Here is a 26,407-nt window from a genome sequence, read left to right on the forward strand (position 1 = left end):
GGTAACCTCCCTACACCAGAGGATAAAAAGACGACATCCTTATGACCAGAGATAGGAAATTTGGAGCAGAGAAGTATTTTTTATTTTAGTTGTATTTATTTTGAGAGAAAGAGCATGCATGTGAGGGTGAACAGGGGAGGGGCAGAGAGAGAGGGAGAGAGAATCCCAATCAGACTGTCGGCTCTGTCACTGCTGAACTTGACTTGGGGCTCCATCCCAGGAACTGCAAGATCATTGCTGAAATTTGAAGTGGGGTTCACGGAGCAAATAGCTAAGAAAGAATGCTTAAGTCGTCTTTGATACAAAAAGGTGATTTTATTAAAGCACGGGGATTGGACCTATGGGCAGAAAGAGCTGCCCTGGGATTGTGAGAAGTGACTCATTATATACTTTTAAGTTTGTGGAAGGAGGGGGGATAGAGAGAAAGTTAGTTTCCAGGAAATTGCTTTATGCTGAAAGCAGGGTCTCATAGTGATGAGGAAAACCAAGACAAGAAAAAAGCGTAGTTTTAAATTCCCTTTCAGCCTGCAACCCATTGATAGATGTCAGAAACCTGCGGCGTGTAACACTCCCTAAGACATTTATGGCTGTCTTAATGTTTACACTTCCTTAAAAACTAAAAGCAACCTTATCCTGACAATAGCTAAATCTTCAGGGTCCTGTGAGACCCTGCTTTCAGCCTACAGAAATTCTTTAAAAACTAACTTTATCTCTACCCCCACCCAACCTAAATATATATAATCCGTGGTTCCTCGCCACCCCAGTACAGCTCTTTCTGCCCATGGGTCCTGTCCCCGTGTTTTAATAAAATCTCCTTTTTGCACTAAACACGTCTCAAGAATTCTTTCTTAGCCATTTGCTCATGAACCCCACTCCAAATTTCATCAATAGGACCCTGAAGATTTAGCTGTTGTCAAGATAAGGTTGCTTTTAGTTTTTAAGGGAATGTAAACATTAAGGCATTAAGGCAGCCATAAACATCTTGGGAAGCATTACGCATTGCAGGTCTCTGACATCTATCAATGGGCTACAGGCTGTAAAGGAATTAATTTAAACTGCATCTTTTTTTTTTTTTTTTTTTTTTTTTTTTGCCTTGGTTTCCCTCATCATCATGAAATGAGTCAAAATCAAGAGTCAGAAGCTTAACTGACTGAGCCACCCAGGTGGCCCGTAGAGCAGGGAAGTCTTCATAAATATCCCTTGTTACTTTTATTAATTTACTACCCCAGCCCAAATTCTGTTTAGAATTCCTTACTAATTGAAGCTCCCCAAGTTGTTTTCTCTGCTATCAATTCCTCAAGATCTATTGTCTCTTGTCTAAAAAGTATAAAAACTGCCTGCCTTGTTCATTTCCTTGGGCATCGATTTCGTGATTGGGCTTCCATGGGCATGTAATAAACTTTTGGCTTTTTCTCCTATTAATCTGTCTCATTTAAATTTAATTCTTAGTCTAGCTGGAGGAAGAATGTTTCCTTCCCTTCCCTTTTCTTTGTGACTTTTCTCCACCTCTGACCCTCACTCCCCCTTTCTTTAGTGCAAAGGTAAAATCTCTATTCGTTTCTCTTCCTGGAAAGAAGAATTCTTTGTGTTTTCATAACAGGTATATCTCATACTCATTGTTTCTAGAAGTAGTCTGACTTTTTTATTTCTGGCCTCAACTCAAGGACCCAGGTCAAGGCACACTTACAACTTATTTGCAGCATACGAGTATGTTGGGACAGATAGTCTGGGGACCTCTACACCACAGGAGTTCTTACCCTACCCATTGAAGGACTTTTCAGTTTGGCTTCCTTTAATTTTAATTCTGCACACAAAAATACATTCTCTAGCTCAGAAAATCACTTTCCAAATCCAGACAACTAATGTTGTCCATCTTTTCTGTATCATTAAGAATCAGAAGGGAAATAACTGTGGTTCAGAAAATAACTGCATGATCGATTCCACCTTCGCTCTTTTAAAGTGTCACATTTTTTAGTTAGGCTAATAAATGATCCTTAATTGGTTTGTGTGTTTTGGAAAAGACTTATAGTGTTCAGAAGGAGCTAGCCATTTATTTCTCCCATTTTCACTGGTTATCACACCCGATTAGACACTGGCCCAATTTTTAATAAAGAAGGCTCTAAGGCTCCTTTAAAAAAAATTTTTTTAATGGTTATTTATTTTTGAGAGAGACAGCACAAACGGGAAAGGGGCAGAGAGAAAGGGAGACAAGGAGTCTGGAGTAGGCTCCAGGTTCTGAGCTGTTAGCACGAGCCCGACGCAGGGCTCAAACTCACAAACTGCAAGATCATGACCTGAAGTCGGGCACTCAACCAACTGAGTCACCCAGGCACCCCTCCAAGGACCTCTTTTGTCTGACCAATTAGCTTTGTGGAAAGAAGCAAGGTTTCTTAGTATCTAATGCCCTTCATAGTTCATTAAGATTTCACACTCATTATTATATTTAATACCCATAAAAACTCTGTTGTGAAGTAGATATTATCTCTACTTTACAAATAAGAAACATGTAAATTAGTTGTGTCAGTCATGACAAATGGTACCTGTTCAAAATTGAATTCAGCATCTTTCCACAAAAACTGATGCCTCCTCTTTTGGAGTCTCAATTCAGTGAACACAAGGCACTGATCCATCTGGTTAAGCCAGAAATCTGAGAATCAACTCAAACACTCTCATCTCTCCTATCCATCACTCTTATAATTAAGCCTTTGTAATATGATCTCCAAATTACCTATCAAGCTCATTCTCTCAATAAAGTCCAGATATCTATTTCTGGCCAGATGTCTGGAGAAACTGTGTAAGAACAGAGCACACAAAATTCTGAATAAAACAAAACTAAAGCAAACAAACAAACAAGAAACAGTTTTTCCGGTATGTGGCTAAACGGACAGTAAAGTAGTAGAAGTTCAAGGAAACTGAGAAGAAGATGAAAGTAGGAATTCAAACAGTATCAAGTTCCTGAGCTGACATTCGGCTGAGACCATCTAAAAACTCAGTGACCTAGAACTTAGATTCTAGTAAGTATCATGTGCACTGAGACAGGGGCCCTGTGACCTAAAAGAGTAAGATAGTATATGAAGACTCTGGCATAAAGCTGGAATTCAATAATAAACAAACAAACAAACAAACAAACAAAGGTGGGGAAAAAACCCAAAATCAAACAAGGTAGTTGTTATACCATAAAGACAACTCAAAATGGGCAAAGCATTCACTTCATTTCTAGTTTCCTCTCCTATTAATTTCTTCTCTTCACTTGAGGAATGATCATTATTACAACTCTGCCTTAGTGAGGAGTTTTAGATGGAATAAGCTTTTAAAAATTGATTAAAATATTGACAATAAAGATTATACAGCAAAGTGAAACTGCCTTATCTTCTAAACCAAAAAAAATCAATTACTGTTAGTTTTGAGCATAGAACGTTATTTTTATCCAATATAGCCATCTGGATGACAATAGTTCCACATGTCCAAAAAAACATCGATACATTAAAATAAATGAAAATAGTTAAAGGGATAGTTGATCCTATTACTTTTCTACCTGGGCACTAGTGCAAGAACAATGTATAGATAACCTTCAAGGACTCTAAAACAGACTCAATACGATGAAAGTTGAAATACATTAAATCTCTGGAGGAAATAGCAAGGCATTAAAATAACAGAATCATATTAATTTTCTAATATGTGAATCATGATAGATATATAATATCAGATAGGAACTATTGACTTAGAGTTTCATTTTTCTTTGGATAAGATCAAATTATAACTTCAGTAAAAATTTCTTGAAGTAACAAGCATAGATACATCTGATCTCCAGCTGCTTCCATAATTAAGTATGACAAAATAAAACACTTCAAATTATCAAACATATAAAAAAATGTGATTTGTTACTGTGATTTTTTAAGCCTGCTACTTACTTAAAGATGTTAGCGCTTAAAAAAAATCACATCACAATTAGGGGCACCTGGGTGGCTCAGTTATGTGTCTGACTCTTCAGCTCAGATCATGATCTCATGGTCCATAAGTGTCTTGAGTTCAAGCCAGACCTCTGGCTCTGCGCTGACAGCACTGAGCCTGCTTGTGATTCTGTCTTCCTCTCTCTGCCCCTCCCCTCCTTACTCTCTCTCTCTCTCAAAATAAACAAAAATAAGCTTTAAAAATTACATCAAACTTAGATATGAAATGTATCAGTTGGGAACTGCATTCAGCTGCATGTAACTGAAAACCCAGTAATAGTGGATTCAACAAGATAGTTTATTTTTCTCTCATGTTACAAGAAGTCCAGAACAGATACAGTAGCTCAAAGACTTTACTGCCAAAGTCTTTGGGATTCTTTTGGCCAAGGTTTCAAGGGTAATCACCATCAAGGAAGCGGTTAGGCAGAAAAATTGAAGAAGAGGAAAAAGGCAAAAGGACCCACAACAGCTGAGCCAGTCCCGTTCAGTGGCTTTCTGTAAAGCCCAGGTGACTCTGGGTTTGGATAATCGACAAGAACTGAATCACATGAGCATGCCTAGCTGCCAGAAAGTTTTCATCTGAACACATTGCCACCTTAAGTAAAATTGAGGTTATGTTATTAAGGGAAAAATGGATAATAGATATTAAGTAGGAAAGTAGCAGTTTCAGCCACAACTTGGTATTTGATATTCCATAAGCTAGGAAATTTAAAAACTATAAGGATGGATTGGAAAAAAAAAAGTGGGATGGAATGGTTTCAAAATGGAAAACAGTGTTCTTTAAAAATCCTTTCCAGGGGTGCCTGGGTGGCTCAGTTGGTTAAGCATCCGACTTCAGCTCAGGTCATGATCTCCTGGTCAGCGAGTTCAAGCCCCGAGTCAGACTCTGTAGTGACAGCTCAGAGCCTGAAGCCTGCTTCGGATACTGCCTCCTTCTCTCTCTGCACCTCCCCCACTCATGTTCTGTCTCTTGCACGCACGCCCTCTCAAAAATAAATAAACATTTAAAAAATGTTTTAAAAATTAAAAAAAAAGAGGGGCACCTGGGTGGCTCAGTTGGTAAAGTGGCTGACTTCAGCTCAGGTCATGATCTCTCGGTCTGTGAGTTCGAGCCCTGCGTCGGGCTCTGTGCTGACAGCTCAGAGCCTGGAGCCTGCTTCAGATTCTGTGTCTCCCTCTGTCTCTGACCCTCCCCTGCTCACACTCTCTGTCTCTCAAAAATAAACATTAAAAAAAAATCCCTTTCAGTACAAAACAACTAGATCCCACAAGCAGCATAATTCTGAATGCATTGCTGAGCTCACAGGAAGTAAGGGAAATCTCTAACACTAACACCACCCTTTCCCTACCAAAAACAGGTAGAGCTGCAACCAGGGTGTTAAAAAGTAAGTTAACATGGGATGCCTGGGTGACTCAATTGGTTGAGCTTCTGACACTTGATTTCAGCTCACTTCATGATCCCAGGGTCATGAGACTGAGCCCTGAGTTGGGCTCTGCACTGAGCGTGGAGCATGCTTAAGACCTCTTTACTTCTCCCCATGCCCCTCTCCACAACTCATACACTCTCTCTCTCTAAAATAAGTAAATAAATATGGGGCACCTGGGGACTCAGTCAGTTAAGCATCCGATTTTGGCTCTGGTCATGATCTCATGGTTTGTGAGTTCAAGCCCCACGTCGTGCTCTGTGCTGACAGCTTGGAGCCTGGAGCCTGCTTCAGATTCTGTCTCCCTCTCTCTCTGACCCTCCCCCACATGCACTCTGACTCTCTCTCTCAAAAATAAATAAAAATTTAAAACTTAAAATAATAAATAAATAAATACATACCTACATAAATAAATTAATTAAATTAAACGAACATATAAGGGGTGTTTGTCTGAGGGCCAAAACCAGCATCAACACGGCACATGTGAAACTTAGCCTCTTGCCAGCGACCAGTTCAAGGAGCTCAATCACAGCTTCGGATTATAACTTGGGTCCTTTAAGGCAGCTGAAATGGCCCCAGCTCATTGGTGTTCTTGACTTCAACAAGAAGCAAACATAAATATAGCCAGAGGAAAGAATTGCCAATTTAGGCCTCCAGGTTGGCCACAGATTAAAATCAACCAAGCATGAGATCAAGATTAAAGACAAATACACACAGCAATGACGTAATAGTCTCACACACACACACACACACACACACACACACAATCTACAAATGATTCATCACAGTAACAGATTAAAGACAAAAAAAACCACATTGTCAACTCCTTATTTGCAGAAAAACAACATTTGACTTATAATTTATGATTCTAAACATACCCATGCAGTTTATAAATTCTCTTACCATTTCTACTAACTTTTCTGTGAATAATTTTGGCTTTTATAAGACAATTATATAATCTGTGATTGCTTGCTACCACTCCGGCACCTTATATCTTTTATTTCCTTTTCTTGCTTTAACGAGCTGGGGAGAACTTCCAACATGATGTTAAATAGAAGCCATGACAGAAACAATTCTTATCTCATTTCTGATTTTAAAAAGAATGCTTTTATCATATTGCCATAAAAATGATGTTTGAAATTACAGGTTTTAATAGATAACCTTTAAAAAAATTGGCAGCAGTGGGCAGAGTAAGAATGTTCCTTTGTATTACTAAAATATTTTGTTGTAATCATGAATTAGGGATGAAACCATGAACTCTTAAAAATAAACTTAAAAAGACAAGCAACCCAATAGAAAAGTGGGTAAAAGATATGAACAGGCAATTCACAGGAAAACAAATTGTGAATGAATGTATGCAGTTATTTTTAGCCTCATTGATAACCAGGTAATCTCACAAGTAGTCAAATACTCTAAAGAAACTTCTGTACATATGTACCAGAAAATGTATGCAAAAATATTAATAGTAGCATAATAGCAAAATATTACAGACCAGCTCAAATGTTTATCAACAGGTGAACAGATCTGTAAATGGTTACATATTCACCCAATGCAATGTTTTATGGTAGTGAAAGTGAACAAACTACAAACAATATTCAGAATCATGGATAATTTCATAAACAGAGTATTTACATATATTATATATACATTTTTTTCCATGTTGCAAATACACATTTTAAACTATAAGTGTGAACAATTGCCTGTGTACCCTCTCAGAACTTACTGCTGGGTGGGTATTGGGAGAGGCAGTGGACCCTCAGCTGTGCATTTTTGCTGGTGTGCCAAGAATGCAAGGCCATTTAGCAGGGCCATTTCTCAGGGTTATGTTTGCAATGAGCAACCTTGAGGATTGAAGTTACATGTCTCACTGGAAAAGGAGCAGGCTTGCTTCCACAGGATAAAAAAAAAAAAAGCTGTAAATTCCTCAGGCCTGGTGTTCTTTGCCTACAATGCAAACCTGCTATGTGCATAGCATCCAAATGACCCCTAAGCATCACTACTATGAGATTTGATTCAAGAGGAATCAATATTATATCCATATGGACCCTCTAGCTCCTGCTGTACCTTGAATACTAAAGTCTTTCATCTCTGACCCACGAGTTTTGTGTCTTCTGCCAGCATCCACTTAACCTGTAAGTCGGGTAAAATTGCAGACACTTCATGGACCTTGACATAAGTTGAGACACTAGAAAGACTTCAAAAGACCCTGACCTTGTTGAGTCACTAACTACCTCTCTTGACTTGGACTACTCAGCAACTTCTTCAGTCTTCTTGTTCCTTTTATGTAAAAGGAGAAAATTGAAGTAAATGGTCTCTAATAGCCCATGATTCTATGTTGTATGAGTATAGCAAAAATACACTGAGATCTAGAGGGAAGGCGTTTGTGCAGATAAAACGGAGCTTGCGAGGAAGAATAGAGGCTCTTTTACTATTTCACTTTGTAAGTATCTGAATCTTCTATCATGAAGGGCTTTGGTGGATGGTGCTGCTCTCTTCTTCCTGCCTTCCTTTATTTTTCTACATGTGGTATTGATGCAATGGAAACAATACAATATGGCAATGTGCCAGTCATTCAGGGCCATTTTCCTTTTGTGTTCTTCTCTGTATTGCAGGAGGTAGAAGCCTGGCTTCTGCGTTAGATTCCACCAGCGAGAGGCAATCACATAAGGTTGGAAAGCAGAGAGAGGCAGAAGCCATCACTATTCCTGCAGCGGAGCAAGGCAGACATAAAGCCATAGCAGACAGTAGAAATGAAGTTTTGCCAGCCACTTTATTCTTGCCAGGATTATTCTTCCGAGGATTACTCATTCAGTGCCACAGATAACAGATCATCAGTGGTGGTTTCTTGTGGTTCCTTCAGGTTCCAGATTTCACGAGAGATGATTTTCTTCACTTTTGCTCCCTCAACCATGTTTTCGTTTTGTTTTGTTTTGTTTGCTTTTAAAATGCTTAATACCCTGCCTACTTGAAATACCTGCAGTGGTTTCCTCTGTCCTGACCAAACCTTGCCTGATAACAGAACATAAACTTTGAGGAAAATCTACTCAAAATTGGTTTAGTTTTCCCCCTTTCGTTGTGAAAACTTTAACAGTAAAAATAGAACTAAAGATTTTATTAAAATCCGTATCCATATATGTTGGTTTTTTGCTGCCGTAACAAATTACCACAAACTTAGTGACTTGAAACAACACTTTTTTAACATACTTTTAAAAATTTATATCTGTATTTTTCATTTATGATTGATTGTTTCTTCTTTTTTTTTTTTTTTTTTTAGTTTTTAACTTTTATTCATTTTTGAGAGAGAGAGAGAGAGACGGAGACAGAGTACGAGCAGGGGAGAGGCAGAGAGAGGGAGACACAGAATCTGAAGCAGGCTCCAGGCTCTGAGCTGTCAGCACAGAGCCCTACGTGGGGCTCAAACCCATGAACCGCAAGATCATGACCTGAACTGAAGTCTGATGCTTAACCAAATAACAACCCAGGTGTCCCTTTTTAACACATTAAAAATATATACATATATTATAACTTCTGTTGCTCCAAAGTCTGGGTGCTCAGGTTAGGGTTTCACAGGCCAAAATCAGAGTGTCAGCAGGGCTGTTTCTTTCTCCTGAAAGTTTATTCATTTATTTTGAGAAAGAGAGAGAACGTGCACACATGTGAGTGCACAAGCAGCGGACGGGCAAAGAGAGAGGGACAGAGAGAATCTCAAGCAGGCTCCCCACCGTCAGCACAGAGCCCGATGCAGGGCTCTCACGACCAGCATCGGGCTGCATCTCATCGACCTGCATCTTACAGCCTCACGACCTCACAGCTCAGGTCACAACCATGAGAGCATGACCTGAGCAGAAATCAAGAGTTCGATGCTTAACTGACTGAGCCTCCCAGTGCCTCAGGACTGTATTTCTTGGTAGAGGCTGTGGGAAAGAAGTTTTTCACGTTCATTCAGTTTGTTGGCTTACTTCAGTCCTTGCCGCTGTAGGACAACCATCCTCAGATCCGTGCTGGCCATCATGGGGGGCTGGTCTCTGCTCTTCGAGGCTGCCCACATTCACTCTCATGCCTTCCATGTGGCCCCTCCAGTGACAGGCTCAAGGGGTTGTCTTTCCTCCATTTCTCATCTTCCTAACTTCTGCATCTCTCTGACTCCAGCCAGAGAAGTTTCTCTGCTACACCCACCCAGATAATCCAGGATAAACTCCTTAGCTCAATTTATCTTTAATAGGACCTGCAAAGTCCCTTTCATCAGGTCACGTAACATATTCACAGATTCTCAGGATTCGGTATAATCACCTCTTGGGGTAGGGTGAGGTGGTCTGCCTACCACACCATCTAAAGATTTGAATGTTGTTTGTTATATCTTCTTCATTTGACATTCTCACGTGAAACCTTATGATCGGCCTTGATTGTGGCAATCTTCTTTAACTTGGTATTTTGGTGTTTAGACACTCCCTTAGGGAGGAATGAGGGAGAGAGAGATGGAAAGGAACTACCAAGGTAAGGAGAGCAACAATAGCAAGCCAGATCCCGGGTGACTTTAGAGAGGAACAACTCCAAGAGTGATTATGAACAGACCTGGAAAAAGAGTGCATTGGCCTATAAAGGTATCACTTTAATGATTTCATTTTTAAAAACTAAGATACAAGACCCACTTCTTCCCTTCTCCAGCAATTACACATTCTTTTAAATGAATTCTTTTAAATTTAAATTCTTCCAACACACACATACACACACAATGAAAGTGGCCAAAATTGGGAACGTAGTAATTTCTTAAAATCCATTTTTTGCCAAAAACCTGATCTGAGGTGAATGGGGAATTTGGGGCTGCTCCTTGGGGCCTGGAAATTAAGAGATCGTTCTGTGGGATGTGAGGATATCACCAATTTACTTGTCACATAAACAAAATATGTGTCTAGCTTTATAGTGATAGGAAATATATTCCCTGCTATTTCGCTCCCACAAAGAAGTATTTCTCATCATAATGGATGCCCCTTCACACATAAACCCTGAAACATATTTGTGCTTTGATGTGGAACAAAAATATTCATTAGAAGGATGACTGAACATTTTGTCCTGCCTTTATAAATTCATCATCTTTCTCAATAATAGAACAGTTTTTTCTCTCTAATTTTGTCCTCCCAGACCCAAGTCTCATTCTTTTTGTTTCCTTTATTACCTATAAAGCATAGTCCAGAAAGGGAAAAATGAAATATGCAGAGATAAATAATAGCTTGAAAGAAACTTCTGTTTTACCATCTCAGATCTTTTGGTTCCTGAGCATTATTAAGAAAATGGGATATGAAAAATATTTTATAAGCATCATAAGTGAATAACCTATATACATTTATTATATACTTTTACTAGTCACTTAGGGTATGACAGGGGCTACAGAAACTCAAAATTACTTCTTAGTACTTGAGATTTATATTATACAATAAATGCACTGAATTTAAATTTCACTTATAGGTAAAAAAAAAAATAATCAAATCTAGCCTCTGGTTAATATTCTAGTCTTGTGTCAAATGACCTTAAAAAACATGTCAATATTTATTTGATGTAAGATCATTTTAAGAATGTTTATCCCAAATGGGTCAACTATGTTTGGAAAAGACCTCAAGGCATGCATTTATAGGAATATATCAGATGGCCTTGCCAAAATTCTGCACTTAAAAATACCCCTGGGTTTTGCTTATATGAAAAAGGTCCTTTAAAATAATAAATGGTCTTAGCTTGTGGTCACACTGAGATTAGAACACTCATATCTTTGACCCTAAAAACATTTCTTCATATTCTACCAAAGACCGAGGACCTCAGCAAGTATAAAATATGCAAAAGAATATAATCATAACCTTTATATTTGTTTTTCTAAGTTTATTTATTTATTTTGAGAGAAACAGAGACAGCACAAGTGGGGGAGGAGAAGGGGTAGAGAGGGAGAGAGAGAAAATCCCAACCAGGCTCTGTTAGCCCAGAGCCGACATGAGGCTCAAACCCACAAACCATGACATCATGACGTTAGCCGAAACCAAGAGTCGGAAGCTTAACCGACTGAGCTACCCAGGTGTCCCCATAACCTTTATATTTGTATTACAATTTGTAGTTTATTGAGAATTCCACCTTAGTTATCTTATTTGGACAAGATGTACGTCAAGTTTGTTACTAGGAGTCCCAAGAACTATTTCATCTGTCACCAACAGCCACTCAGTTGATCTCCTTTAAAATCTCTACCTTCAGGGGGCACCTGGGTGGCTCAGTTGGTTAAGCATCCAGCTTCAGTTCAGGTCATGATCTCTTGGTTCATGAGTTCGAGCCCTACATTGGGCTCTATGCTGACAGCTCAGAACCTGGAGCTTGCTTTGGATTCTGTGCTCTCCCTCTCTCTCTGCCACTCCCACATTCATGCTCTGTCTCTCTCTCTCTCTCCCAAAAATTTTTTTTGAGAGACATTAAAATTTTTTTTTTAATCTCCACCTTCAGGAGAGAATATAGATCAATTTAAATGGCACATATTCATAGAACAGGGAGGAAATGGGATGGAGAATATTTGTACTTATTAAGTGTCTACTATATATTAAGTGCTAAAGATGCAAAGATGAATAGATAAGGAATTTTGTCTTTTTGTCTAAAAACAACATGAGGCTAATGAAGACATTTTTAAACAAGGTGAGTAGATTATCATAATTACTTTTTGCAGAGATTTTTCTGGTACAGGAGAAAGATCACCTCCCTATCAATCTTCACATCCAATAAATCACAAGTTGTCAGGGATGGCCAGGTGTCTCGGTTAGTTGGGCACCTGACTCTTGATTTCACCTCAAGTCATGATCTCACAGTTTGTGGGTTTGCCCCTGCATCAGTGTGGAGCCTGCTTGGGATTTTCTCTCTCTCTCCCTCTCTCTCTCTCTCTGCTCCTACCCCAGTTGCACTCTTTCTTTCTCTCTCAAAATAAATAAATGAACTTAAAAAAAAATCATGAATTGTCAGTAATAGCTCCTAGGTGTCACCTCCCATTTCCCTTCTCACTGCTCCTGCATAAACTCAGGTCTTTCAGCTATTCTCACCCGGGAGATTCCTGGTGAACTGTGTCCCTGTTTCCAGTCCCATCTGTTTGCATCCTGCCTCCAGCTGCAGCAAGACTGATGCTTCTGAACTACAGTCTCCTCATATTGCTTCTCTAATTTCAAATGGACCTCATAGGTTAGAGTGAAGTCCAAATTCCTTCACAAACTGTCCAGTTCCTGAAGGTTTGCATTTTACAGGGTATCACCTTGGCTTGGGGTTCTCTCCCCACTCTCCCTGGCCTTCCTACCAAGTCCCACTAATCCTTACAAAATTCTTAACAGAAATGTTACCCCTCTGAGAAGGGCTAGAGAAGAGCTGTTTTTTTCTTCACTGTGTTCGGAATTGCATATTTCTGTTACTTTAATGATTAGATGCCAGGAAGACGTGAGCTGACCTGTGGCCGTGTGGCCATGTGGCGACTGACTGGACCAAAGCCACAGCTTTCCTTTTCAATCAGCCTTTCCTCTGTCTACCTCAGAACCCAGAAGCACTATTGGCAAAAGCAAAAATAAAACGGAACAAAACAAAATCTCCCCTGAAGGTACTCCCAACCTAACTTGCAAAGGTAAAAAGAAAAGACCTTGAAAGTTTTAGGAGGGCTGAGAACAACCTTTCCAGACCTGGTGCCTTTGGGTCTGAAGTAAATTAGACAGAAGTGATCCTTGTCTATCCAAAGTCTGGTATCTGGGGAAATGGTGACTAGGACATAATTAGTTCTCAGTCAATCACACAGAATGATCGGAGTCCACACTTTTCATTATAATCACATATTTTTGTCTGCATAAATGTATCATGATCCTTTTTAATAAAACAAAACAAAACAAATAAACAAACCAACAAAAAACTGATGAAACAGATTCAACTAAGTGGTCATATAGTCAAAATGTATATTATGAAACAAAATTGGGAATAAATCCTTTGGCATTTCCAAAGGAAACATGAATTCTCTTTTTAAATGCATGCCAAACAGCATACTCTTGTCGTAAGGATTTATTGCCACTATATTCTCTACAGCCATTCCATTTTATGGAATAATTTACAATTGCAGAGTAAAATATTATTGTTTGATAATTTGGAAGTGGTCTGACCCCTAAGGACTTATGAAAATATTTTTCTGTCACTATATACTTAATAACTTTCAGAGTTTTCTCCTAAGACAAACACTAATGACAAAACATTTGACTGCAGACAATAAAATTTATCAATGTTGTTATAAAGTAATGAGAATAATTTTCTATGTAACTCACAAAATGATTTTGAAAACATTTTCATAAAAAATTGCATAAATCTTTTACATGTTTGCAGGATATCTTGTATTTTTTAGTTTTTTAAAAATTTATTTTAAGAGAGAGAGAGAGAGTGCACAAGCATGAGCAGGGAAGGGACAGAGAGAGAGAGGGAGATAGAGAATCCCAAGCAAGTTCCTGGCTGGCTGTCAGGGCAGAGCCCGATGGTGGGGGGTGGGGGTGTGGGAGGGCTTTGGATCTCAAGAACTTCAAGGTCATGACCTGAGTCTGAGTCAAAATCAAGAGTTGAATGCTTAATGGACTGAAGCACCCAGGTACCCCTCCCCCAAATTAATTTGAAAAATAATCATTTTATATGAATTTCTATAATATTTTTAAGCAAAAGTTTTACTTTAAAATCACATATAACAAACATGAATAAAGGCATCTTTAAGAATATATTTATTAACAAAATACTATGATTTTGACTAAACTCTGGTTGTGTTTAAGACAAGAATGATTCAGGGGCGCCTGGGTGGCTCAGTCGGTTGAGTGATGGACTTTAGCTCAGGTCATGATCTCACAGTTTGTGAGTTCGAGCCCCGTGTTGGGCTCTGTGCTGAGTGCTCAGAGCCTGGAGCCTGCTTTGGATTCTGTGTCTCCCTCTCTCTCTACCCCTCCCCCACTCATGCTCTGTCTCAGAAATAAATAAACATTAAAAAAAATTTTAAAAAAAGACAAGAATGATTCAGAGAGTTTAGTGGACTCTCAGCTATTAGTTTTATCTGCACAGGAAGTTCTCTCATCCCCCTTCATAAACAACAGGATGTGCTCCCCTGATTCCACTTGATCCAGAACTTAAATTCCCCAATAACAGTGAGATGCCCATACAGGGACCATCAAGGTTTTCCCTGGGATTCTGAGTGAAACAAACAAGCAAACAAAATAACTCCTTCTACTGGGGTCTCTAACATCAAGTTGTTGGTAGCCATCTTCCAAACTATTAGTTTTTAAGTTCATTTATTTAGTTCGAGAGTGAGAGAGAACGAGAGTGCATGCACAAGCAGGGGAGGAGGACAGAGAGAGGCAGAGAGAATCCCAAGAAGTTTGGCACTGTCAGCACTGAGCCCAATGCGGGGCTCGAACCCAGGAACTGTGAGATCACAACCTGAGCTGAAACCAAGAGTTGGAGGCTTAAGGGAATGAGCCACCCAGGTGCCCCTAGCCATCTTCTGAATTATAAAGAGAGAATCTACCTACATGATGAAGCCAGCAGAGACTGAGAAAGAGAATAAGGGAGAGAGATAGAAAAAGAAAAAACTCCTGAAGAGGTGAGTCTCTAAATTATGAAGTGTTTAAGGCTTTGGTTTCAAGAAGAAAATAAGAGCAGGGATAGACCCATTCTCTCAGTTTCATGCAGGCATTGGGGAAAGGCATCTCCAAATAAGAAATGAGAAAGGTGACCTGGTCAAATGTTCTTGGAAACACTCGAATGACTGACCTTTTGGAAAACACGCCAATGATATTTACCAGGAGGAGAATCTTCATCTACGTAATGTCTTTAGAAGGATGTTCTCAATGTATGTAGAATCACTTATAGTAAACAAATCTGGAATCCATTGATTTATGGGGCATACCTCCCTGGAAAATCTCATGCAAGCTATGTAACTATTTGGGTACAAAATATTCATAATTAAACAACATTCTTTTGTGTGAGTAATACAACCTCATGCATTACTTATAGAAGTCATATGTAATCTGAGCCAGGGTGCATCCAGATGTGATAACAAAAGATGTGTAGACCTGCATTAGGGGGTCCCAAACATTTCCCTATATCTTGTAAATTTCCTTCATGCTGTTCTTTTGTAATTGCCATGCATGTAATTAACAGCATGTAAAAGTCATGCTGTTCTTTTGTAATTTCAAATTCTTTTGAAATTGCCACCAATTTCAACCCCTGGCAACCATTATCTATTATTCTCTGTCCCAAAAGTTTTGCCTTTTCTGGAATGTCATATAAATGAAAACGTACATTATGTGTCCTTTTGGGGCTGGCTTCATTCAGTTAGCAAAGTGCATTTGAGATTCATCCACATCATTGAGTATATTACTAATGTGTTTCTGTTGCTGAGGAGTGTCCCATTACACGGAGGCATCACATTTGGTTTATCCATTCATGGGTGGAAGGACATTTGAATAGTCTCCAGTTTTTGGCAATAATCAATGCTATAAACTTTCATATAAAAGCTATTATGTAATATATAAATTCTCATTCTATTGGATAAAAAGTAGATTGCTGGGCCATACAGTAATTGTATGTTTAACTTTATGAAAAACTGACAAACTGCTTTCCAAAGTGGCTATGAAATTTTTCAATCCCACCAGCAATGCATAAAAGTTCTAGTCTCCTCTGTATCCTCACTAGCACTTGGGATTGTTGGCGGGGTGAAGGTGGGGGTTATTAGCCATTCTAATAGATGTGCAGTGGTATCTCACTGAGTTTTAATTTGCATTTCTCTAAATAATTAATGATATTGAACATCTTTTCATGCGTTTATTTGCCATCCATGTTTTCTCTTTGGTAAAGTATCTGCTCAAATCTTTTGCCCATTTTTTATTAGGATGTTAGTTTTCTTACAGTTGAGTTTGGAGAGTTCTCTGTATGTCTGCACATAAGAATCTGTGTAAGATATGTGACGTGCAAGTATATTCTCCCAGTCTGAGACTTGTCTTTCATTGTCTTTTATAGAGAAAAATTTTTAATTTTGATAAAGTTTAATTTATCTCTTTTTTTTACTCTTATGGATTGTTTTTGGTGTAAAACCCTACTTTTGTTAAGCCACTTAATTGCTCTACTTTAACATTGTCTGATAAAATTTATTTTGAAAGTAGAGACTATACTTGAGATGTTCTTAGCTCCAAACAGAGCAAGGACATTTTTATTGACTTTTTAACACAGATTTGAAATTTCTGAGCTCATCTTCTATGAACCTTTTCCTCACTCCAAAAGACTTGCAGATGTACATTTATTTTTATTTGTTCATGACCCTCTGAACATACCACTGACCACACTTACCACTTTTTGCTCTTATTATCTGTTTACTCTTCAACTCCTTCAAACTCCTTGAAGGAAAAATATGATGCATTGAATTTCTGTGTAAGCCCAAAGCCCAACACATTATAGATGCTCAAGAAAACTTTATGTAATGAATGAGTCTCACCTCATGTGAATACTTCAGGCGAGCTGAGAGCACTTCTATATTGAACACAGTGGAAACAGACATAACTGAAAAATATGAGTTTATCCCTCATTATGTGTGAAAAGGGACAGATGAAGAAGAGTAGGTTAATGCCCTGTACGATGGTTTGTAGTGAATAAAAGCAAGTCAAATCAACTTGCCTTGTTCACTTATTAAATAAGTATTTAATTAAGCACTTACTGAGTGTTGGGCACTCTGCTTGTTTAGACCATTTCTTAATATTCAATCACGTGACTTTAGAAAATACAAATTAGAGCACCTGGGTGCCTCAGTTGGTTAAGTGTCCAACTCTCGATTTCAGCTCAGGTCATGATCTCTTGGTTCTGGGATCAAACCCCAAGTCAGGCTCTACGCTGACAGCATGGAGCCTGCTTGGGATTCTCTCTCTCTCCCTCTCTCTCTGCCCCTCCCCCACTCACATGTGCTCTCTTGTACTCTCTCTCTCTCTCTAAAATATAAATAAACATGAAAAAAATTAAAAATAAAATACAAATTAAAAAAGATTTGATAAAAGTATATTTAGAGAGAAAAATACAAGGAACTTTTTAGATTAACTTTCTTTGTTATTCTGAAAATGGTTTGGGCTGCAACATAAGTTGCAAATATGAAGTGTTAAAAAATTTTTAATTAATATATTGAGTATTGTACTCTTTATCTTCTCTTAAATTATGTATTGAAGTATTAAGATGATTGGGATACCTGGTTGGCTCAGTCAGTTAAGCACCCAACTCTTGATTTCAACTCAAGTCATGATCTCATGGTTGTAAGACTGAGCCCCGACACGGGCTTTGCCCTGGGCATGGAGCCTGCATTAAAAAATTCTCTCTGTCTCCCTCGACCCCTCTCCCATGTGCACATGTGCATTCTTTCTCTCTCTAAAAAAAAAAAGAAAGAAAGAAAGAAAGCAAGAAAGAAAGAAGGAAAGAAAGACCCAGAAAACAAACAACAAAAAAATATTATGATGATAAAACTGCAGAAAAGGGGAGAAATGGAAACACTAAAAATCAAGAAAGTATCTAAGAGGTATGAAATGAATTTTATTATTGAATGATTCAAACCAACCCTGATATATATTCAAATTAAATTTTGGCAAAACAAACAAACAATGAAGACATTCAAAATCGGATTGCAATTGTGAATTCACTAATATTTTGAGATAATTTTTCACACAATAAAATTTCAACATGACATTTGTAAATAGCAAACCAAAGCTGCAACACAGATGAAAGGAAAGGACACAAGAGGATAAAAGAGAAATTATTAAAACACTTTATCTTTGGAACAAAACTTAATGCGGCTTTTGATGTCGGCTACTGGTCAGGACAAGATAGGCTCATGCCAATGTTTTGAAAACTGGATATTAATGAAACAAAATTCATTTTAGGAAGTACTGAGGATGAGGGATAATCTTTTAATTGATCAGGAGATTTTGGAGCAGCGGCCACCTCTCTGGTCCTCCTCCTGGTGAAGCAGATTCTGGGAGAGAGGGAGTGAAAGGGTTCTGTCACTTGGGCTGACAAGAAGGAAAGATGAGTCTTCCTTATCAGAAGGGTCAGTATGCAAAGCTAAAGGAGACGCCAAAATGCATTATCTTGGCAAAAAGCCTAGGCCAACTATGACTGCAATTCATCGCCGGTTCCTCAATCCAAAGCTACATACAGTAGGGCAGTATAATAGCTACTGGAACTGTTCATTTTAGGGGTTGTAACAAAAAAGGCCAATTCTGTCTAACCTTGTATTTCTAACCAAAGCCTTTCACACTTGAAGAGGAATGTAGTGTGATTGTAGGAAGCAGTTCTCAGAATCAAGGCAGAGCTGAAGAACTGCTCTTGCAGAAGGCAGAACACAGGGCACCCATGGATGTGGGAAGCAGGAACTGATTAGTCCTAAATGGGACCAGTCAGATCCAACAGTTCTTTGATGCTTGGATCTGTCCTCTTAAGAAGCAAAGTCCTAAAGGGGCACCTGGGTGGCTCAGTTGGTTAAGCATCCGACTTTGGCTCAGGTCATGATCTTGAGGTCCATGGCTTCGAGTCCATGTCGCACTCTGTGCTGACAACTCAGAGCCTGGAACCTGCTTTGGATTCTGTGTCTCCCTCTCTCTCTTCCCCTCCCCCACTCGTGCTCTCTCTCTCTCTCTCTCAAAAATAAACATTAAAAAAAGAAAAAAAGAAGAAGCAAAGTCCTAAGAAGGGGAGTCTGATCTAAGTTGGGCCTGTGCCCTCCCCTCTCTGCTATAGCTGCACCCATGTCCTCAAATAGGGAGATGTAAACCCCTTGAGTGGGGTCAAGGTTCTCTTAGCAAAAGGAATGGGAAGGGTTGCTAGAAGGCAAAAACACCTGCCCAATCCATCACACTTCTCTGTTTTGTATACATCAAGTTAATTTTTATTTTGAGGCCCATTCTTCCAGACAGGTGGGAAATTATATCCGTCATTTCTGGGGGTTTCTCTATCCATCAGCATTTCGCTACTATTCTAGAACTTTCTCCATCACCAAATCATAGGGAAGGGGCACTCTGAATTTTGGTCTGCTGTCCACAGGGTTTACTTGGAGAATCCCATAATCTTTGTCCCCATGCCTGCCGGCTCTTTATCACGTCCAGCCTGAGCTTTGCATTTGGAAATCTTTCATGAGGTGCCTGTGATCCCAGCTTCCTAGTGTATCGCACAGCCAATCCTGGAGGCACATCGTAGGTTTGAAACTTTGTCAGAGAATAATATTCAGAGCTCTTTTACTGGTAAAACAGTTAGATTGCAAACCCTATCACAATGTAATAGAACCTCTCCCCAAATTGCAAGAAATCTTTCTCCCCTTGTGTTTCTTCTAGACTCTTCTACCTCCACAAATTCACTTAACCTTTCTACCAACTTTACAGACCCTCTAATTAACGTTATGTGCTTCGATTTTGAGCAAAGAAAGTCGGGACAGTGCCGATTACTAGTGCTTTCCATCCTAATCACATCCCCCAACTCACCCCCACCTCCACCAGTTACTCAGGGAAGCAGAGCTGGGTCAAAGGTCAGCTTGAATGGGGGCAGAGCAGGAAGAGAGAGGAAGGTTGTCAGGGGCATTATAAAAGAAAAGATGCAGGAAGAAAGCCACATAAATTAATATCTGAAAAGATTATCTAATCACGCCAAGATCAAGGATTAGCACTACTGGCAGATGGAAAATGACTTGGAATTTGTCCAGGGATAGAGCTTAGAGGCCTTGCAGGGACCTTTTACATAATCCCATCTCAGGTTTATAAGGGCAGGCTGGGTTCATTTAAAGGGGCAGACACTACATCAGGATCCCTGCCTGCCTCCAAATTATTTTTACTGGTAGCCTATGAAGGAAACTCTTCTCTTTATTTTTATGAGGGGCTTATGTTTCTGCAAATGTGCATGTGTCTGGAAAGGAGACTTGTAGAGGGGAAGGGTAGAAAAATGCTTATTAATGCTATATTTTATATTTTCTTTTTGAGTATGTGCACTTATATAATGTAGCTAATATTGTGTCTTTCCCTTGTGCCAGCCATTGTTCTAAATGCTTTATGTGTTTGGGGCACTTGGGTGACTCAGTTGGTTGGGCATCCAGCTCTTGACTTGGCACCTGGGTTCCTCAGTCAGTTGAGCAGCCAGCTTTTACCTTCAGCTCAGGTCATGGTCTCACCATTCATGAGTTCGAGTCCTGCATCAGGCTCTATGCTGACAGTGCTGAGCCTGCTTGAGATTCTCTCTCTCTCCTCTCTCTCTCTCTCTCTCCCTCTCTCTCTCTCTCTTCCCCTCCCCTGCTTGTGCTCTCTTTCTCTCTAAAAATAAATAAATAAACTTAAAAAATGCTTTACATGTTTTAACTAACTCATTTAATCTTCACTACCACCCTGTGAGGTATTTACTATGATTCTCCTCACTTTGTGGGACACTGAGGTGCAGGGTCAGGTAAGTAGCAGAGTTGGGATTTGAAGCCAGGCAGTCTTGCTCTGAAACCCATGCTTATCGCTACCTTCCTTGTGGATTGTGTTTCTCTAGGCCGACGGTTCATATGCCAGCTCTTTGATCGGTTCTACCCATAATGAATACCTTCTGCATGTGGGGCTTTACTAAGTCTGAGAATAAAGAAGCATGAATCGGATTCTGTCCCTACCTGAAGGAGCTTACAATTATAATACTGTCATAGATGGTGTGGTAGCAGTCTTTAAAAAAAAAAAAGGCCTAAGGAAAGGTCTGTGATTCTCTACTTATAATTATATTAAAATTTGACATTATTATAAAAAAAAAACCACCTGGCATTCATTAGATAAGAATTTTATGTGGTCCAGCCTAAAATCTGAAAATTATGTTAGCTATTAAGATACATTTATGTGTGAAAATTCTGTACATTCATTAGGATATAAGGCCTAAATAACTAATTACCATATATATGTTTCTCATCCTTTTTCATCAGCCATAATAGGCCAATAAAAATCGGTTCTCCCTGGAATCCTTTAAACTATTTTTTAATATTTTGAATGTATGTAATACTATACCTCCAATTTCATTCCTAGTAACTATTACAATACATCAAAACCCCCTTTATCAAGGCATTAGTGCCAGCTGTGGGTACCCGTCAGATTTTTCCAGTTAACTTTCTAGATGCATTTGCCACATTGGAAGCGTGTAGTTTCGAGTGTACAATCTGCGTGTTTCGAATGGCACGTCCAAATGCGAGCAATCAACTTTTGCAAAACCACGGGCTTATGGGAATCCGAATGAAAACGCTCCATTGCTTTTTATGGCCTACACAGATGTAGCCATTCTTCCTCAGTGGCCATCCTAATTTATCCAAGAACAAATTTAGAATAAAATGATCCTCCTTGTCATGTAATGAGGAAGTTTAACAGTAGCGGGAAATTGGGCGGCCGGCTCGTATTTATCCGCAACTAGAGAATCTTCTTCACCACTCCCTCCCAGCTGAGTGATTCCTTCAGAGGCTACTGCCTGGGCATTTCTGCATCCGTCCGCAAGATTTACATCACACAGGCCCATCTCTCATTTCCTGCTCCTACACCCTGCTCCATTCTGTCACCTTTGGTGACTTCAATGGTGGTATGCCCTGCCAGGCTGGCTGCTGTGACTGCTGCCCTCTGGCAGGTGGAGGCAGAACGGCGTCAGAGGGCATGTATTTGTCACAAGACAGAATCTCTGGAGGAAAATTCTTTTTGCTTAAAATGGAAGCTCCATGAAGACAAGGATACTGTCTTCCCTGTCACCATATCTCCAGGCCCAGGACAGTGCCTGGCACATAGTAGGTGCCCAGAAATTATTTATTTATTTATTTTGAGAGAGACAGAAACAGCACAGGTAGGGGAGGGGCAGAGAGAGAGGGAGAGAGAGAAGCCCAAGCAGGCTCCCTGCTGCCAGCGCATGGCCCCGGGGTGGGGGGTGGGGGGCGGAAGGGGGGCTTGAACTCACAAAACCATGAGATCATGACCTGAGCCGAAACCAAGAGTCAGGCACTTAACCAACTGAGCCACCCAGGTGACCCTACCCACAAATAATTATTAAAGGCCTGAAGGAAGGAACAGAATTTGGATCACCAGCTAAAACTGCAAATGTATCAGATTGTCAGGGACTCTGTAACAAAGAGACTGAGATGACATAGGCTTGGTTAAGCTCCTAAGAGTTTATGGGACTGAGGCAGGGAAGAAAACAAACCAGGTGTATCAGAAAGGAACAGATGTGTCAACCACCTGCTTATTCATTCAACAAACATTCATTGAGCGCTTACTGTGTGTCAGGTACTAGTCTAATTGCCAAGATACAATAGTGAATAAAACTGACAAAAACCCCTTCCCTCACAGTTACATTACATTACCTGGGGGAAAGACAATAAATAAGACAGATGAATAAAATACATGGTTCACTAGATAACGAGAAGTGCTAAGAAGAAAAACAAAATCAGGAAAAGTGACATAAAATGTCAGAGCAGGAGGAATCGACATATTTACATAAGGTGACCAAGGCAAGTTTTATGGACAGTTTGCATTTTAATTAAAAACTGGGAGAATGTGAGAAGTGATCCCTGCAGACCCAGCAGAAGAGCCTTCAGCCAGAGAAAATGGCAAGTGCAAAGGCCCTGAGGCAGGAACTTGCCTAGTGTATTTCACGCACCGCAAGGGAGTAAGTGTGGCTATCCCAGAGGGAATGAAGAGGGAAAGAAGGGTGGATGATGTCAGAGAGATAACAGGAGGCCATACCATTGGGTAATTATATGGCAGAGTTTTGCAAGTGATAAGAGGATTTTGGCTTCTGCCCTGAGTGAGATGGGAAGGAAGCAATTGCTTGCTTTCTCTTCTTCTTCTTCCTTTTTTTTTTTTTAAATTTTTGAATGTTTATTTTTGAGAGAGAGACAGAGACAGAGACAGAAAGACAGAGCATGAGTGGGGGAGGGGCAGAGAGAGAAAGGGAGACACAGAATCTGAAGCAGGCTCCAGGCTCTGAGCTGTCAGCACAGAGCCCTATGAGGGGCTCAAACTCACAAACCAGAAATCATGACCTGAGCTGAAGTCAGACGCTTAACCAACTGAGCCACCCAGGTGCCCCGCTGGCTTTTTCTTACACCTCTCACCTCAGATCCATTCCACATGTGGTTCCCTCCACCTGGAATACTTTCTCCTCTGCACTTTTCCTGACCAACATCTACTCGACCTCAAGTCTCCGTATCTTTTCTACAGGGGACTTTCCTGATGCCCCTGTCTACCCTGTGCCTCTTACGACTGTCAACCACAGGCATTTTTTTCTCTTACCAGCTGTTTTCCTTCAAAGCACTGACTACAAACTAGAGTTATATACTTATTTGTATAATATCTGTCCCTCTCACCAGGCTATAGCCCCAAGAAGCCGAGATTGCTCCATTTTATTCACTATTGTTCACTCTGTGTACTTAAGTAATAAGCTTGAGAATATTAACGTTTTCCTCCCCTGCATTACTGTGTACACGACTTTCTCTCTGGCTGGACTGAGGTACACAACTGCTTGCTGCAAGTGGAGAGGAGATATTAAGGTTATTACATTAGGAATGGAGAGAGAATTTAAGAGTTAATTTTTGAGGTGCCTGGGTGGCTCAGTCGGTTACGCATCTGACTTCAGCTCAGGTCATGATCTCACGGTTCGTGGGTTTGAGCCTCGGGTCAGGCTCTGTGCTGACAGCTCAGAGCCCGGATCCTGCTTCGGATTCTGTGTCTCCCTCCCTCTCTCTCTGCCCTTCCCACGCTCACACTCTGTCTCTCTCTCAAAAATAAAAATAAACCTTAGAAAAAATTTAAAGAATTAATTTTCACTTTTTAATATTCAAAATGGGTTTTTTGCTGCAAGGCAATGGGCTTGAAGGGAGTCAGTATTTTCTAAATCCTTTAGCAAGAACTGAGCATTTAGGATTCAGATCACTGCTCTCGGGGACAGGAAGCAGTTGTGATTTGGAGGAAATCTGGACTAGAAAAAGAAGAAAGAGCCCAACGCATGCTCCATCTGGTTCATGGGGATCTGGGGATAGGGAGTAGGAGCACAAGGAAGCAGGATTGTCTGCAAAGCCAGTGAGAACCAAGGTGGGGCCAAAGCCTCAGGAAAGATGGATGGGCCTGACCAAGAGTAAGAAAACAGGCCAGGACACACAGGCCTTAGGCCTCTGGAACACACACCATAGAGCACCCAGACATGGCACTATCAGCCCTCAATGGGCACATGGCCACGAAATATCCCTCGCCAAGATGTTCCCTAAGAGTTTCATAAACAACATAAAGCGTTGCATATGTGGATGGGTGGATGGACACAGAGAGAGTTTGTATTTCAGTACATTATATAAAGTATTATACATGTGTGTATTATAAGCGTGCTGTTGTATTTCTTTTCGCGAAGCACCATGTGGATCCAAGCGTGCTGTACTCCATCATCAAGCTATACCACCTCTTCAGTCACACAGATACTCTCTTGGACAGGAGCGATGTGGAATGATGAGGAAATGTGCATTTTTGCATAAGGATACGGAGTATTATCTAAAAGGGCTGTTCAAATGATTGCATAGTACAGACTTTAGGCTTACGAGGGGCAGCAGACCACTTACTGACAAATTAAATAAGCTACATTTCCTTTCCACATCCGAGGAAACAAATCTGCACGTTTGCTGCATGAAGAAGCTCATTTGGGATCCTTAAGAAGCTGTGGAAGCACGTATTTGTACTGCTGACAGGTGACAAATGAGAATTTGAAAGTCCAACAACCCTGATGCTGGGACAATGAATACAAATTATTTATATAGGCAACTACAGACAATTAGCAGATGAAGGAAGGAAGGAAGGAAGGAAGGAAGGAAGGAAGGAAGGAAGGAAAGAAAGAGAAAGAAAGAAGAAAGAAAGGGAGAAAGAGAGAAAGAAGGAAAGGGGTGGGGTAAAGGAAATAAGCTTATTTCTCTTTGAAATGACTGAGACGCATTCAGCAGGGTGAAGCCTTATGCCAGCAACCCAGGCCCAGGACATACTTCAAAAACTATGCCTTGGAGAAAGAGATTAGACTCTGAATCTATATTTAGGCCAGAAAGTATCTTCACAGCTTATGGATATGAAACAAAGTTTGGCTGGAGAAATTCACAAAGATAGAAAGCGAAGGCATTCTGATCTCAAGACATGACCTCAGCTGTCACCTTTTTCCCTTCTGGGTCACAGAGCTATGGCTGAAGAGAACACAGATGAGAGTTTGGGTTTGGAGGTGGCATCTCATATATCCTGCTATCTTTAAATAGGAGAAACAACTCATCCGTAGCTAATCGAGATCTGAGACTTACTTTTGCTCCCAGGAAGCTCCACCTGCACACCTGGCCTGGGTCTCTGAATGGCCACTACTGGAAAGCTCAGACTTTCTTGGATCTCAGATGTATCCACGAACACAGGAACTGACTAGTTCCCAAGTTTTCCCAGCCACCCTCAGAAGACCTGGGGTGGGGGTGAATCAGAAAGTAGATTCAAGGCAGACATTCAGCTCTTGCGTTTTGGGAAAAGGGAGAAGTGACCCTAAATAAGAGTAAATACCCCTGAGATTGGGGGATTTTTACTACAGAAAAGATTGTAATTGGGTGTACTATTTCAAGATGTCCTCCAGTTTAGACTATTGGCCAACCTGTCTTTCTCTACCAATATGGCCGAGGAACTAGGGAGCCTGAAGTCCTCCCTTCCTGGTCCAAATGTACTCAGAGTGTTCCTGGAAGAATAGAAAGGGAAATAATTAATAAGCTTCTTCTAGGAACAGGGATTATAGTGAAAAAGGAATTTGAGGGAGGAGAGGCAGGGATGAGCCATGTGTGTCTGTCTCTTTAGGTTTTATCCTAGGTTGGCGGAAATGTGATAGGTAAATCCCTGGGGACACTGAGTGTAGGGAGCTTTACTCTTCTTCACATCCCAGATTTTGGAAGCAGAGTGGCCTATATCTTTGCAGCAATGTACACATACCAAAAGAAACTCGCCAGCATAGTGT

General features: G+C 40.1%; 1 long non-coding RNA gene across 1 annotated transcript in view; it reads right to left on the reverse strand.

The window, feature by feature from the left end:
* Positions 1-17,893: 17,893 nt before the first annotated feature.
* LOC128776537 (uncharacterized) overlaps positions 17,894-26,407 on the reverse strand; it is a 50,577-nt gene continuing 42,063 nt past the window's right edge. The window contains exon 3 of the long non-coding RNA XR_008421662.1: positions 17,894-18,395. This is a non-coding gene — a long non-coding RNA (uncharacterized LOC128776537). The remainder of the gene's footprint in view (positions 18,396-26,407) is intronic.

This window comes from Panthera pardus, unplaced genomic scaffold (assembly GCF_024362965.1).
Source record: "Panthera pardus isolate Hobbes unplaced genomic scaffold, ASM2436296v1 HiC_scaffold_13, whole genome shotgun sequence".
NCBI lineage: Eukaryota > Metazoa > Chordata > Mammalia > Carnivora > Felidae > Panthera > Panthera pardus.